Here is a 13,059-nt window from a genome sequence, read left to right as displayed (position 1 = left end):
CCTCCATCTTGGAGCTTTCATAACTAATACAAGCAGACAAGACATTTCCATTTATCATGCAAATGAGTGCTAAACTTGTTCATGAATGTTCATAATTTAAAATTTTATATAAATTTATGTGCAAATTAAGTACGGCCCTTAGGTCTTTGGCAAGTTGCCATTGTATCCACTGGAAGTATAAAACTTGCACAGCTCAAAATTTATAGGTTGTTCCTTGAGGTCTGCTTCATTGACTTTTACTTTTTTGTGGTCTGCTGGGGATTTGATGCCTGATTCTAAAATGTATGTTTATGATCTTATCTCTCCACTTGGGACATTCAGTGAATGAGTTGACAAAAACAAGTGAATTAAGTGTATATTTTGGAAGAAATATTGTTAACTAATTTTCAATTTCAAGACTTTCTGTTAAGTTCATTGAAAACCTTCACTTGCTAGTAGTTATGTAAACAGAATAGTAAAGTGTTGGACAAGTTCTTTTGTTTTTAGCTGCCTCCTCTTAAAAGTTACCTTGCAAAATGGTTGATCTTGTGAATGTAAAATTGGCCCTCACTTATTCAAAGGTCATTTACCCGGTAAACTGCTAGCTCGTTTCCAAGTATCTGAAAGAAGGCCTACGAAAACATTCCAAATTGATTTTGCAGTCTGTGTACCAAAGGTCATGTACTACAACCATAAAAGAGACTCTCTGACAATTAATGAAAGTGCAATCACTGTACTCATGCTTTTTCCTTAATTCTAATGTATTTAATTAGTTTGTTTCCTGATCTGCACCAGTTTGCATACAGCAAGCCCAAAAAAGCAATTGTAGGTCTCCTGACTCTAGGAAGCTGTAACATTTGACAATCCGATTATACATTAGGAGAGGGAGAATGAAAACCAAAACCAAACCAAACCAAACCAAACCAAACCAAACCAAAACAAAACAAAACAAAAACCTGGCTTAACAGTGTCAAACTAAGGGCATTTGTTATGTGGGTAAAAGCTCAACTCGCTTTAACAGCCAATGAGGTTATCATGGCCTTACTGCACAGCAAAGAGGTGGATTAATTCATTCAATAAACCTTTGTTAAGAACTTAATATATAGCTGGGGTTGGGAAAGCAAAGACAAGTAGAGGGTAGTTCATGTCCTTGAAAATACCAAAGTTCAGCTGGGAAAGCAGAAACATAAGCCATTATGATAGGAAAAGACAGTGCAATAGAAAGACAGAGAAGGGAAAAATTATTTGTCTTGAAGGAATAGATAAGTAATATTCAAAGCTGGACTTAAAAACCAATCAAGGGCTTTCCAATCTAATAATGAAGGAATGGCCTTAATAGAAAGAAATGACAGTATATCCACAGGCCTAGAGTAGTGGAAAAGCATGTGTATGGCAGGCAGACTTCTAATTTGGCCCCCAAGATTCCCACCCCTGCTGAGCATGACCTCTATAATCTCTTCTTGAATGTGAGCAGAACATGCCAATGAATATAAGGGGATATCAATCACAGGATTATGTTGTAACAACTGTCTAAGGAGATTACATACATGGAATTAAGGTTTCTAATCAGTTGACTTTGGGTTTATCAAAAATGGAGATTCTCTTGCGTGGAACTAACTTAATCCAATGAGCCCTTAAAAGAAGGGAAGAGATTCAAAGAGAGAGAAATTCTCCTGCTGGCCTTGAAGGAGCAAACCTCTCTGTTGTGGATAGGGCCTATGTAGGAATCTGAGAGTTATCTCTAGGTGCTGAGGGTAGCCCTTAGTTAGAGTGGGCCCTACAACAACTAGCAATAAAAGAGCTACCTCAGTCATATGGCTACAAGTAAATAAATTCTACACACAGTCTGAGAAAGTTTGGAAATTGATCTCTCCCCAGTAAATGTAAAACTTCCATATGAGGACACAGGTGTCTGACACCTTTATTTCACCTTAGTGGGACACTGGGTGGAGAACCCAACTAAAATGTGCCAGAATTCTGATTTACAGAAACTATGAGATAATAAACTTAAGTCTTTTAAACTGCTACATTTCTGGTAATTCATTCCACACACACCAATTAAAAAAAGGTAATGAATACAGCATTTGGGGGGAATAGAAGTTTAAGATTTCTAGATTGTGAGGTTGATAAACTGGACAGCAGGAAAAATGTAGACAAGGGAAAAACTAATTAGGTGTCAGATACATAATGAAAGGAAGTTTGAATGTATCCTGCGGGTCATGGGGAGTCTTTAAAACTAGATAGTGTAAAGGGTGCCAAGACCAGATTTGCATTTTAGAAAGTTAATGCTGGCCCAAACAGTAAAGATAGATTGAACAGAAGAGATGATAGCAGAATGGACTCAGACTGTACTGAAATAATCTTAATAAGTGGTTATGTAAGTTTATTAAAAGGCAATGACAGTAGTGAATAAGTAAAAGATTAGAAAAATAGTTAAAAGGTAAGGCTGACATGATGACCAGCATGAGAGTAACATGAAAGAGAAAAATTAAAGATTCCAGACTTCCTGTCCCAATGACATGAGAATAAGGAAAGATAAACAATTAGAAAGAAAGGTTATTTTGGATTTTGAAAATGTCATGGTTTAGTTGCCTAGAGGATTTCTAAGAGATTAAGAGGAAGTACTCCCCGTCAGTTAAAAATATAGTTCTGGACCCTAGAACAAGGTAGGGGCTGGTGATTTATCTGGGAAGTTATCAGTATAGTTGAAGGCATGGGAATACATGAGATCATTCAAGAAGAATATGAACTTTGGAAAGAGGATGGGAGATTAAACTACAGAGCATCAACATTTGAGTGGAGGTAGAGTAAGAGGAGCAGAAGAGGAAAATAAGGAATTATTATATTAGGAGTAACATCTGAAGAAAATGGTATCATAGAAATTAAGGAGGAAAAGTTTTCAAAGAAATGAATATTGAACATTGCCAAATGTCAAAGGACCAATAGAGCATTAAGGATAAGCCTCTGGATTTAACAATAGAGAAGACCTTCTTGGCTCTAATCAGAGCAACTTGTCCTTAATAAGAGGGCTTCAAAGGAATGGAGGGTGTTGGAACCATACTGTGGTAGATTTTAGTAATAAATGGTAAGTAAAACATTGGACTATAAGGAACATCTTTAAAGTAGCTGGGCAGCAACAGAAGGAAATTAAAGGAAAAGGACCCCATCAAAAAAGTACAAGGACAACTCATAGAGTTGGAGAAAATCTTTGCAAACTATATGTCCAATAAGGGACTTGCCAGATTTATATAAAAAATATATAAAGAACCCTTACAACTCAATAGTAAAAAGACAACCCAGTTTAAAGTAGGCAAAGGATCTGCATAGGCATTTCTCCAAAGAAGATACACAAATGGCCAATAAGCACAGGAAAAGAGGCTTGACATCACTGGTCATCAGAGAAATGTAAATAAAAATCATAATCACCCATTAGAATGACTGGATCAAAAAGTCAGATAACAAGATTTAACAAGGATGTGGAGAAATTGGAACTCTCATACACTGCTGGAAAGGAGACAAAATGATGCAGCCACTTTGGAAAACAGTCTAGTCTGGTAGTTCCTTAAACAATAAAATATAGAATTTCCATCTGACCCAATAATTTCCTTCCTAGGTATATACTCCAGAGAAATAAAAACATATGTCCACACAAAAACTTGTGCACAGATGTTTATGACAGCCTTCTTCAAAAAAGCCAAAGGTAGAGACAACCCAAAATGTCTATCAACAGGCAAGTAGACTAAAATCCTTGGAATATCCATTTATACATTGGAGCGTTACTTGGCCATAAAAAAGAACAAAGTACTGATATAAAAACAACAATGTAGATGTACCTTGAAAACATTATGCTAAGTGAGAGAAGCCAGTCACAAAAGACTTTGTACTATAGGATTCTACCCATATGAAATTCTGAAAGAGGGAAGTCTAGATATGGAAAGTAGAGTAGTATTGCTTTGGGCTGGGGGGAGGTGGGAGTGGTAGCAAAGGATGAGGAGGATGATAACTAGAGGGTAAGAGTCTTCTAAAGTTGATGATGACAACGGTTGCATATACCTGTGAATACGCTACAACCATTAATTGTACACTTTAAATGGGTGACTTATATGGTATCTGGGTTATATCTCAATAAATCTGTTTAAAGAAAAGAAAGTGAAAGGAGTAATTCAAGGTAGATAGGGTCAAAAAGAATGTTTCTTTTAGCTCATGAGAAATTCCAGTATATTTGTACTCTGGAGGAAGGAGTTGGTGGCTATTCATAGTGATTGATGTTCATGATGATAACTCTGAATCATCAGAAAAGGTCAAATCCTGTTCAATATGTAATATCTTTTACAAAGAGTTCCAGCAAAAATATGGAAAAGAAATTTCCTCCTTTGAACACTAAACTTACTTTCTCTTATTGGAAAATTAATTTGTGAAGAACATGCATTCCCTCGTTGACGATGGACAAATGAGGTGTTATTCTAACTAGAGAAATCATGGTTACCAAAAAAGTGTCTTTTAAAAGATTATTTTTTGTTTCTAAAGTTTCGAACCAATCTTGGGGCTATGACAAAAGAAAAGGAAAAATATACCACATCTCATGATTCCCATACGACTGTTAATAAGATCTGTATTGACCTTTAACTATCTGGTTCATAAGCAATGAAGGAAGTACGGTCAGGAGTCAGGCTTTGTACTTGTCACACTGCTCTGGAGTAAGAACGGAAGTGCCATCGTAACTCAGCTATCCAGCAGACAGTCAACCAGAATAACTTCTAGTACTCCCCGTGTTTCGGCCAAACTGGTGTGTTTCTCTTTCGAAATTGTGTTCCGCAATATTATTGCTCTTACTTATTTATTTTTCTTTTTTTACGGAGTACTTCATTACTCTTCGACGTCTGCTGTTGTAGGATATTGCCTAGCTTTGAAAAACAGATTGTTAAAGACTTGTTGGCAAAACCCCAGAGGATCTGTGTGGATTTATTTGTTTTAAAATGTATTAAAATTCTCTGGATACAGATGAATTTCGCTTGCTCAATATTTTTTTTTTATTGTTTCACCTGCTATTGAGTAGAAATTGCAAGTGAGAAGGGTTTTGTTTTGTTTTGTTTAAGTTACCAAGTTTTATCAGGAACCTAAATATTTTTTACTGGAATGATCCACTTTCAAACAACCCACCGCCCTTAAGAGGGGGTTACTCATAAACACAAGGTGTCCAGATGTCTTGAATAGGAGCAAGTATTCAGCATTTTTAAGAAAGGGTGAGAGCACTTTGGAACTTGGCAGGAGCTCAGCCCCATTAAGAGAAGAGACTCCCCATTTCTCCGTTGATGACCAAGGAAAATGGTCTGCTGGATTCTGAGTGTGAGAAAAGGCGGCCGAGAGCTACTATTGATGGAATAAGCCAGGCAAAACAACTTGCCCGGTGCTGGGAGGGGGAGCCAGATCAGAGTGTCCTGTGAAAGCAAGTCCGAAAGGGACGGAGATTCATTTCTGGGAAGGCCATAATGAGAACAAACTGTATAATAAATTATAGCCTGTTTTTCGTTTGACTTGGATTTGAGCTTTGATATAGAGATCAAGTGGTTTAAATAAAAGTGATGAATTTCCATTTTGTATCTATTTAGTAAAGAAAGCATCAGAGAGAAAAAAAGATTCTTAGGGCTTTTCTGTAATTTTATGTCAAATACGAAAATGAGATGTCTGAAACCATACTCAGTACTGAACCATATACATATATGTACCATGTCCCATACTCACGTACTTAGGATAAAGTATAATTTATCAATTAGGGAGGTAAGAAATGAACGACAATAATAAGATAGAACAATTATAAAAATAGAGTATAATAAAAATTCCATGAATGTCTCTCTCTTTCTCGAAATATCTTCTTGCACGGTATTCACCCTTCCTCTTGCAATGATTATTGATGAGAAAAAGTCTACATGATGAGATGAAGTCAGGTGAAAGACGTGGGCGCTGTAGTGATAGGTTACTTTTGACCTTCTGCAACATATCAGAAGGAGGATCATTAGCTTCCAGACCACAGTTGAGCAAGGATAAAGGAACCCGTGGAAAGTAAAACCACAGATAAGGGGAGACTACTCCTTCCTTTCTATCCTGAGACCAGAAACTCCAAATAAGCTCCTTCTTGTGTCTTCAGGGGTCAGAACAGGGAGTAAGGACTAAAAGAGGCCTTAACTAAAAACAATATTGTTTTCCAAATGCACAGATCCACTGGCATCTATATGCTGTCAGTATATTCATGAGAATGGAAAAGACATAGACTTTGGCCTCCAAAAACCTTGATTTAAATTTGTGTGGCTCTATTTAGTAGCTGAGTGACCACTAGCCTCTTTAAGCCAGAATTGTCTTATTTTTACCTCTCTGTTTCCTAATCCATAAATTGGGGATAATAATATTATCTAACATTATTTGGCTATCAACTGCGATATATATAAATGCCCTTTTATATGTTGTAAAACATAATACTTATGTTAATTGGAAAATATCCTTGAATATTTTTCATCTGATCTTACAAAGCCAGGATTTGAACATAGAGCTATGTGACTCTGACTTTTTTTTCTGAAATTGCCTTGTTAGTCAACTATAAATTAGTAAATATTTATAAATAATATTTAACAGGAATCTTTATAAATATTTTCAACATGTGAAGTGTTCTTCTTTTTTTTTTTAAGATTTCTTTTTTATTCATTTATTTGACAGACAGATCACAAGTAGGCAAAGAGGCAGGCAGAGAGAGAGAGAGAGAGAGAGAGGAAGCAGGCTCCCCACCGAGCAGAGAGCCAGACGCGGGCCTCGATCCCAGGACCCTGAGATCATGAGCTGAGCCAAAGGCAGAGGCTTAACCCACTGAGCCACCCAGGTGCCCATAAAGTGTTTTTCTTTAAGAGATACCCAGAAGGTATCAGACATAGATACTGTTTTCAAGGATCAAATAGTTTATGAAATTATTTAAAACTATATGAAACTATTTATAAACTATAGTTTATGAAAAACAAAACATGGATACAAATATTTACCCTCATGAGTTAGAAAATGAGTCTTAAAGGATTTCATTCAACTAATTCATAATTACCTATTGAACATCTATAATATAACAGGTATTGTGCTAGACCCGGGGACCAGAATGATAAGCAAAAATGGACATGATTCCTGCCTTTTTGGTACTTATTGTCTAGAACGAGAAATAGGGTTCAATAAATGAAAAATCAAAGCATTTATAAAGGCTTCAAAGTAGAGATTCTTATAAAGTGCAAGATGATTTAGAGAGAAAAACTACTTCCAATGGCGTAGAGGAGTGCTTAAAGAAAGAGTTCATTGGAACTCAATTTTTGAAGACTGAGAGGATTTGGATGTACTAAATAAGAGGGAAAGTTATCTCAGAGAGAGGAACAGACAGGGTGAATGGAGGAACAAGGTTAATGAAGGTGTGAGTATTCCGAAGTGTTTGGAGGAACTGAAAATAAATCAATTTTCTTAATATAAGGGAAGGTGGTTAAAAAAAAAATTGCCAGGGGTGTTGGAGCTGCACCATGAGAGTTTTGAATGCCAGGTTAAAGAGTTCAGATGTTATTCTATGATCCACAAAGAATCTCTGGAGGTTTATCAACAGTAGGGATGTGAATGGGTTTGTATTCCATAAAATAATCTCAGAACAGAGAACAGATGCCATTTAAGAGGCTCCTTCAGCAATGAGCTACTTGAGGACCGAGACAAAGAAGGCCCATATCAGACAGCCATGAGAATCCAAAGGGTCCTGCTGTCAAAATATTGACACAAATTGATTGGAAAAGACAAGGACAATAAATAATTATTAATAAATATGTGGAAAATTTAAAAAAATATCAGTTGCAAATCGGCATAACATTTTTTTCCTCAATGGAACTCTTATACTAGTGTTGTATATATGTTAACGTAAAACTTTCGGATTTGAATTTATCTATAAAGGAAGGTGGATAATAATCACTGAGATGGCACAGTCATAATAAATGCTTTATTCAATAAAGCCAATCAATAGATTGGTGCCCTTTGTAGGAATTTCATGACCTAGATTCACCTATTCAAGTAGAAAACGTCAGGGCTCGAAGGCAGCTTAGTGACCAGAACGAACACTGGGTTTTACAAGCAAGGAAGCTGAAGTCCACAGAGATTAAAGGACTCAAGTGAGGCCAAACAACTAATAAGAGACAGAGTCCAGATGTCCTCTTCCCAAGCCAGGGCTTTTTTCACCACTTCATGGAGCTCTTACTTTTTAACACTGATGTTTATTTAGGAAAACGATATTCTCCTTGCAGCTGGGCTTGTCCAACCCGTAATGGTTGCACAGTGTTTCAGAGAGTCAGTGAAGGAGAGATCCCGTCTTACTTTGGATGAGAACAGTTGGGTGTAGGCTAATACAGCCGTGCTCGTGCCAGATTCTCTGTCGTGTCCATCCTAGGATTCTGTCCTGTGTCTGAGAAAATTAAGTAACTGATGGGAAAAGCCACAGAGGATGGAGAACCTGTTCAAGAAAGACCTCATTCCAAGGCAAAGAGAAGACAACAGGCACTGACTTAAATAGAGTTGTATAAACCAGGTCTGGGAAAGAGCATTGCCAGGGGCATTGTCACTGTTGACTTCCATTTGAGTCACCGGGTAAAGGGACCATACCAAGAAACCAGGACCAAAGCCAAGAAAATGTAAAAAGTTATTTATTCCCCATCTCTGTGAGATATTGAGAATGCAAGGTGAAAATGGCAGGTATGTAAGCAAAAGAGGCATGGGCAGCCTCTATGACAGTGGGTTGCCAGCTGTGGCAGCCAAAGTACGTGTTGTGTTGACCAGATCAACAATGTTTACTTGCAGACAACAGCTGTCTTGATTTTAGGCATTGATGTCATCAACCCAGGTAGCAGCAACAGCAAATATGTCTTTACTTGACATTTAGTAGCTCACTTGTCACTTTTACGTTGGGGACATGCTGGGAAAGAAGTGGATATAAATTTGGAAGTACCAAAGGTATTTGTGGGAATCATCTAGGGAACTCCTAGAATTCCTAACATGGAAATTCAGAGGGTTGAAATTCCTATAGTACGAAGTGGAGTGAACAGGAAAATTCTTGTATTTACCTAACATTTCTTCTAGAGGTAAAAAAATGAAACAAAATTTAATCTATTTTTATTAATATTATGGTTGTTATTTTGAAATAGTCTTAGGATCTGAGACATTGTTAGGGGCTTGGTGGGTTTATATTTCTGAGTAATCATGGGTTCTGTAGAAATCGACCTCTGAAGAGTTGACCCTTTGTGTCATGAAATCTACTGGTGAGTTTTGTGAAAAAAGTAAAAGGAATTGAATTGCCTATTTTTCTTTTGCTTATATCTCAAACAAGCTTTTGTTCCATGTGTTGACCCATAGAAAGAGCACAAGAGTTAGGGACCTGACTTTAAGACTTATTGTGCAATAGGAACTTAAGAAAATTATTTACTTTTTCTGTCTGACAGTTTTAGCTTTAAAAATAGAGCTCTTTCTGGAATATGGGAAAAATTCTGTTCAGTAAAATAGGATTTGTTTTAAATTGTATTCAACTACAGGAAATCTGTCTTTCCGTGGGATTATTTCATAGCCTTTGCAGTAGGGTTTTCCAAACTGTGTTCTTTTTTTTTTTTTTAAGATTTTATTTATTTATTTATTTGACAGAAAGAGATCACAAGTAGGCAGAGAGGCAGGCAGAGAGAGAAAGTGAGGAGGCTCCCGCTGAGCAGAGAGCCTAATGTGGGGCTCGATCCCAGGACCCTGAGATCATGACCTGAGCCAAAGGCAGAGGCTTACCTTACTGAGCCACCCAGCTGCCCCAAACTGTGTTCTTGATAATACTAAAAAATATTCCTCCATTAAATCAATAGGCAAATGCTTGATTAAACAGAATTAAATAAATCTTATTACTGAGGTACTTCTCTGAAACTTTAAAATACCCTTTGTCAGTATCAAAAAAGGGGATGTATTAAATAGAATTTCTCATCTAAGTAAAGTGTTTCAGAGGATGCAAATGTGGAAAAATCTGTGCATAGTGTTATCTGGATTTTTGAAACATGCTAACGGACAATTTGATTAGGCTCCTTTTTCCTTTCTTTTTAAAAAATATTTTATATATTTATTTGTCAGAGAGTGAGTGAGCACAAGCAGGGGGAGTGGCAGGCAGAAGGGGAAGGAGACTCCCTGCCAGGCAAGGAGCCTGATGTGGGACTTGATTCCAGGACTCTGGGATCATGACCTGGGCTGAAGGTAGACATTCAACTGACTGAGCCACCCGGGCACCCCTCCTTTTTCTTTTGTCAAAGAAAAAAAAAAGCATTTATTATTCTGAATCATGCCTAATGATGAATATATTTGAATGATGAGAATTTTCAATGCCTTTTCTTATAATATTAAATTGGAATATATTGGTATTTTTAAATTGTCGTTAAGTTTTCAAGAATTGACTCAAGAATTCAGGGGCAAGTGAAGGAAGAGAAGAGGTTTCTCTATCCGTTTTGGCTGAACTGGGGTTGAGTCTTAAGGCAAGGCAACAAATAAATAAGGTACTCCTATCCACATTCCTGAGTTTTGAACTTTTGGATTACAGAGCCAAAGCATTTTGAGCTTCTTAAATACTGGTAATACATTACCATCTGTGGATGTGGAGACCTAAAATATGCCTACCATATATTGGGTAGATATCTTAGTGGAGACCTAAACTCTTAGTGGAGACCTAAAACATGCCTACCATATATTGGGTAGATATCCTAACAGTCTCCTATACCATGTAATGGCAGTGAGCTATGCTCTGGAAGCATCAATTTGTACAACATGATACTAGCCCCTCAGACACAGTTGATTGGTCCAGAATATAAACCCATGACTTAAGCTAAGCCAATGAGAATCCCTTCTCTAAAAATTCTGAAATAGAATGATAGGATTCTGGGCTTAGGTTTGGCTCATCTTTTAATTAATTACTATAGTGTGCAGACACCTGCTCATGACCAATTGCACTGGAATGCAAGGAAAAGTTGTCTGCAGAGCATGCGAAGGTTGAAGCTGACATCCAAGAAAGGAAGAGCTGAGGGGTAGGAAGACATCCCAGCTCCCCAGTCCTTGGTTCTCTCTCCTCCTGAGAGCTGTGCATTTTTTTTTTTTTTAAGTCTTGGGCACTACAAACCATATCTATATTCTATCATTATTCCTCTCAAAATAACCTGAGTTTGTTTCTATTTTTCCAAACTATGAGCAAATGGTTTTGTTCAGTACAAAACAATACAAAGGGTATGATACCATGCCAAATACCAGGGTGAGACAAAGTATAACATAGTAGGAAATGCATAGTCTTAGGAGACACACACTTGAGTTTGAATCCTGGCTCTTCCAATTGTAGGAACCCACTGATAGAGGGCAACATTACACTTTCGGGGCCTCATATCATCTATAAAATGGGTATAAGTAAAAATACTTCAAAGAGTTTGGATAAGGATCCAACAGATGACTGAAAATGCACATGGTATATAATGAGAATTCAATGAAGTTTATAACCATTATTAACCATTTTCTCATGGAAATAACTTCAATCAACTTGTCACCCTCGTAACTGTCAAAGATTGGAGGAAAGGAATGGGAAAGATGGGAAAGGAAAACAGAAAAAAGGGAGGAAAATCAGACGAGGCCTGGGAAAGATGTCCCCTGGAAATCACTGCAGTGCCTTTCTCTCTCAGAGCACTTTGCACACATTTACACCAAGGGGTCAAATCATCCCTTTCAGTTCATTCTGTATGCTAAACAAGCTGTCTTTAAGATTATTTGCATGACCACTCCTTCCTTCTTTGCAAGGACAAGTAAAAGTGGCCTCATGAACCAATTCCCCTTCTGCAGACAAGGATCTCTGGAGCTAATGAAGAATGCAGAAAAAGTCATAGGTTCTCTTCTGCATGTTCGCTGTCCTAGGGAAGAAAAGTGAATGGGTCCCACCCTCCAGTGCCCAGCCTTCCATGCGGCTCATTGAGAAGATTCAGCAACCCTCCCCTTGTCTTGGTCCACCCAGTGTTTGAAAAGCAAAGGCAACACTCTTCACATGAGTGTAAAAAATACCATTTTATTTTTTGGCTTTTTCCTAAAGGAAAATGGACTATTGTCAGTATATGTCTTTCTTTCTTATTGGTCATTTTCAATGACTTTTCATATTGCCTTCTTGCTCCTTGTAGGATTAGATGTTCTGTTGGCAAAGGCAATTATGTAAATGAAAATATTTCTATTTCTGCAGGGGGAAAAAAAAGACTTAAGTGAACCTATTTGGGGGTAGTGCTTAACCTGGGGAATATTCTCTAGGTTAAAACAAGGAGGGGGAGGGAAGGAAAACCAGTCAGGGCTCAGAATTAGATAAGGCACAGAGGGGTGTGAGGGAAAGGATAACTGTAGACTGACTTGAGTGGGCCCACTTCTGTCACAGATGGTAGCTGGCAAAGACTGCAGCCTAGAACATTCCTTTATTGAATTCTGGGTTGGTACAAGAAATATGTCTTCTGCCTGCTGTGACATGACTCTTCTTCTGAGTAAGACATGCACAGACTTTTTTTTTGGAAATGCCACAGGTTATATCCCCTGGCTCGGTATTATTTCCTTTCATAAAAATAAAAATATGCCCCCAATCTTGGTTAAAATCATGAATTATTTTTTTGATAACAAATTTTAATGCAATCTCTCATCTTTCTTGACTCATTCCCTATAAATCTAGGGAAGTCAGTCTCAGGTGGTTTTCCTTGCTATGACTCTCACCTTAGCCTCCCTTTCATAGTTTAATTAGATTTGTCTGGATTTTTTTTTTTTTAATTCCCAAAGTCTTTTAAAGATGCTAATGAAGACTGGTCATTTATTCTGCTCTGGGTCTTTAAATTACTTTCTCAGCCCTGTAATTTTGAGCCAAATGGAATCCATTAGCACCTGTTAGCTATGTAGCAGCTTTATCAGTAACATGGGATTTAGTTCATAAGGTTTTGGGGGGAAAACAATAAAATAATGGAATAGAGGAAATTCTCCTATCCCCAAAACTTATTTTTTGTATTAAATGGT

Source organism: Mustela putorius, unplaced genomic scaffold, assembly GCF_011764305.1.
Source record: "Mustela putorius furo isolate JIRA1106 unplaced genomic scaffold, ASM1176430v1.1 tig00537227_pilon_pilon_pilon, whole genome shotgun sequence".
NCBI lineage: Eukaryota > Metazoa > Chordata > Mammalia > Carnivora > Mustelidae > Mustela > Mustela putorius.
Note: the sequence above shows the minus strand (reverse complement) of the source record.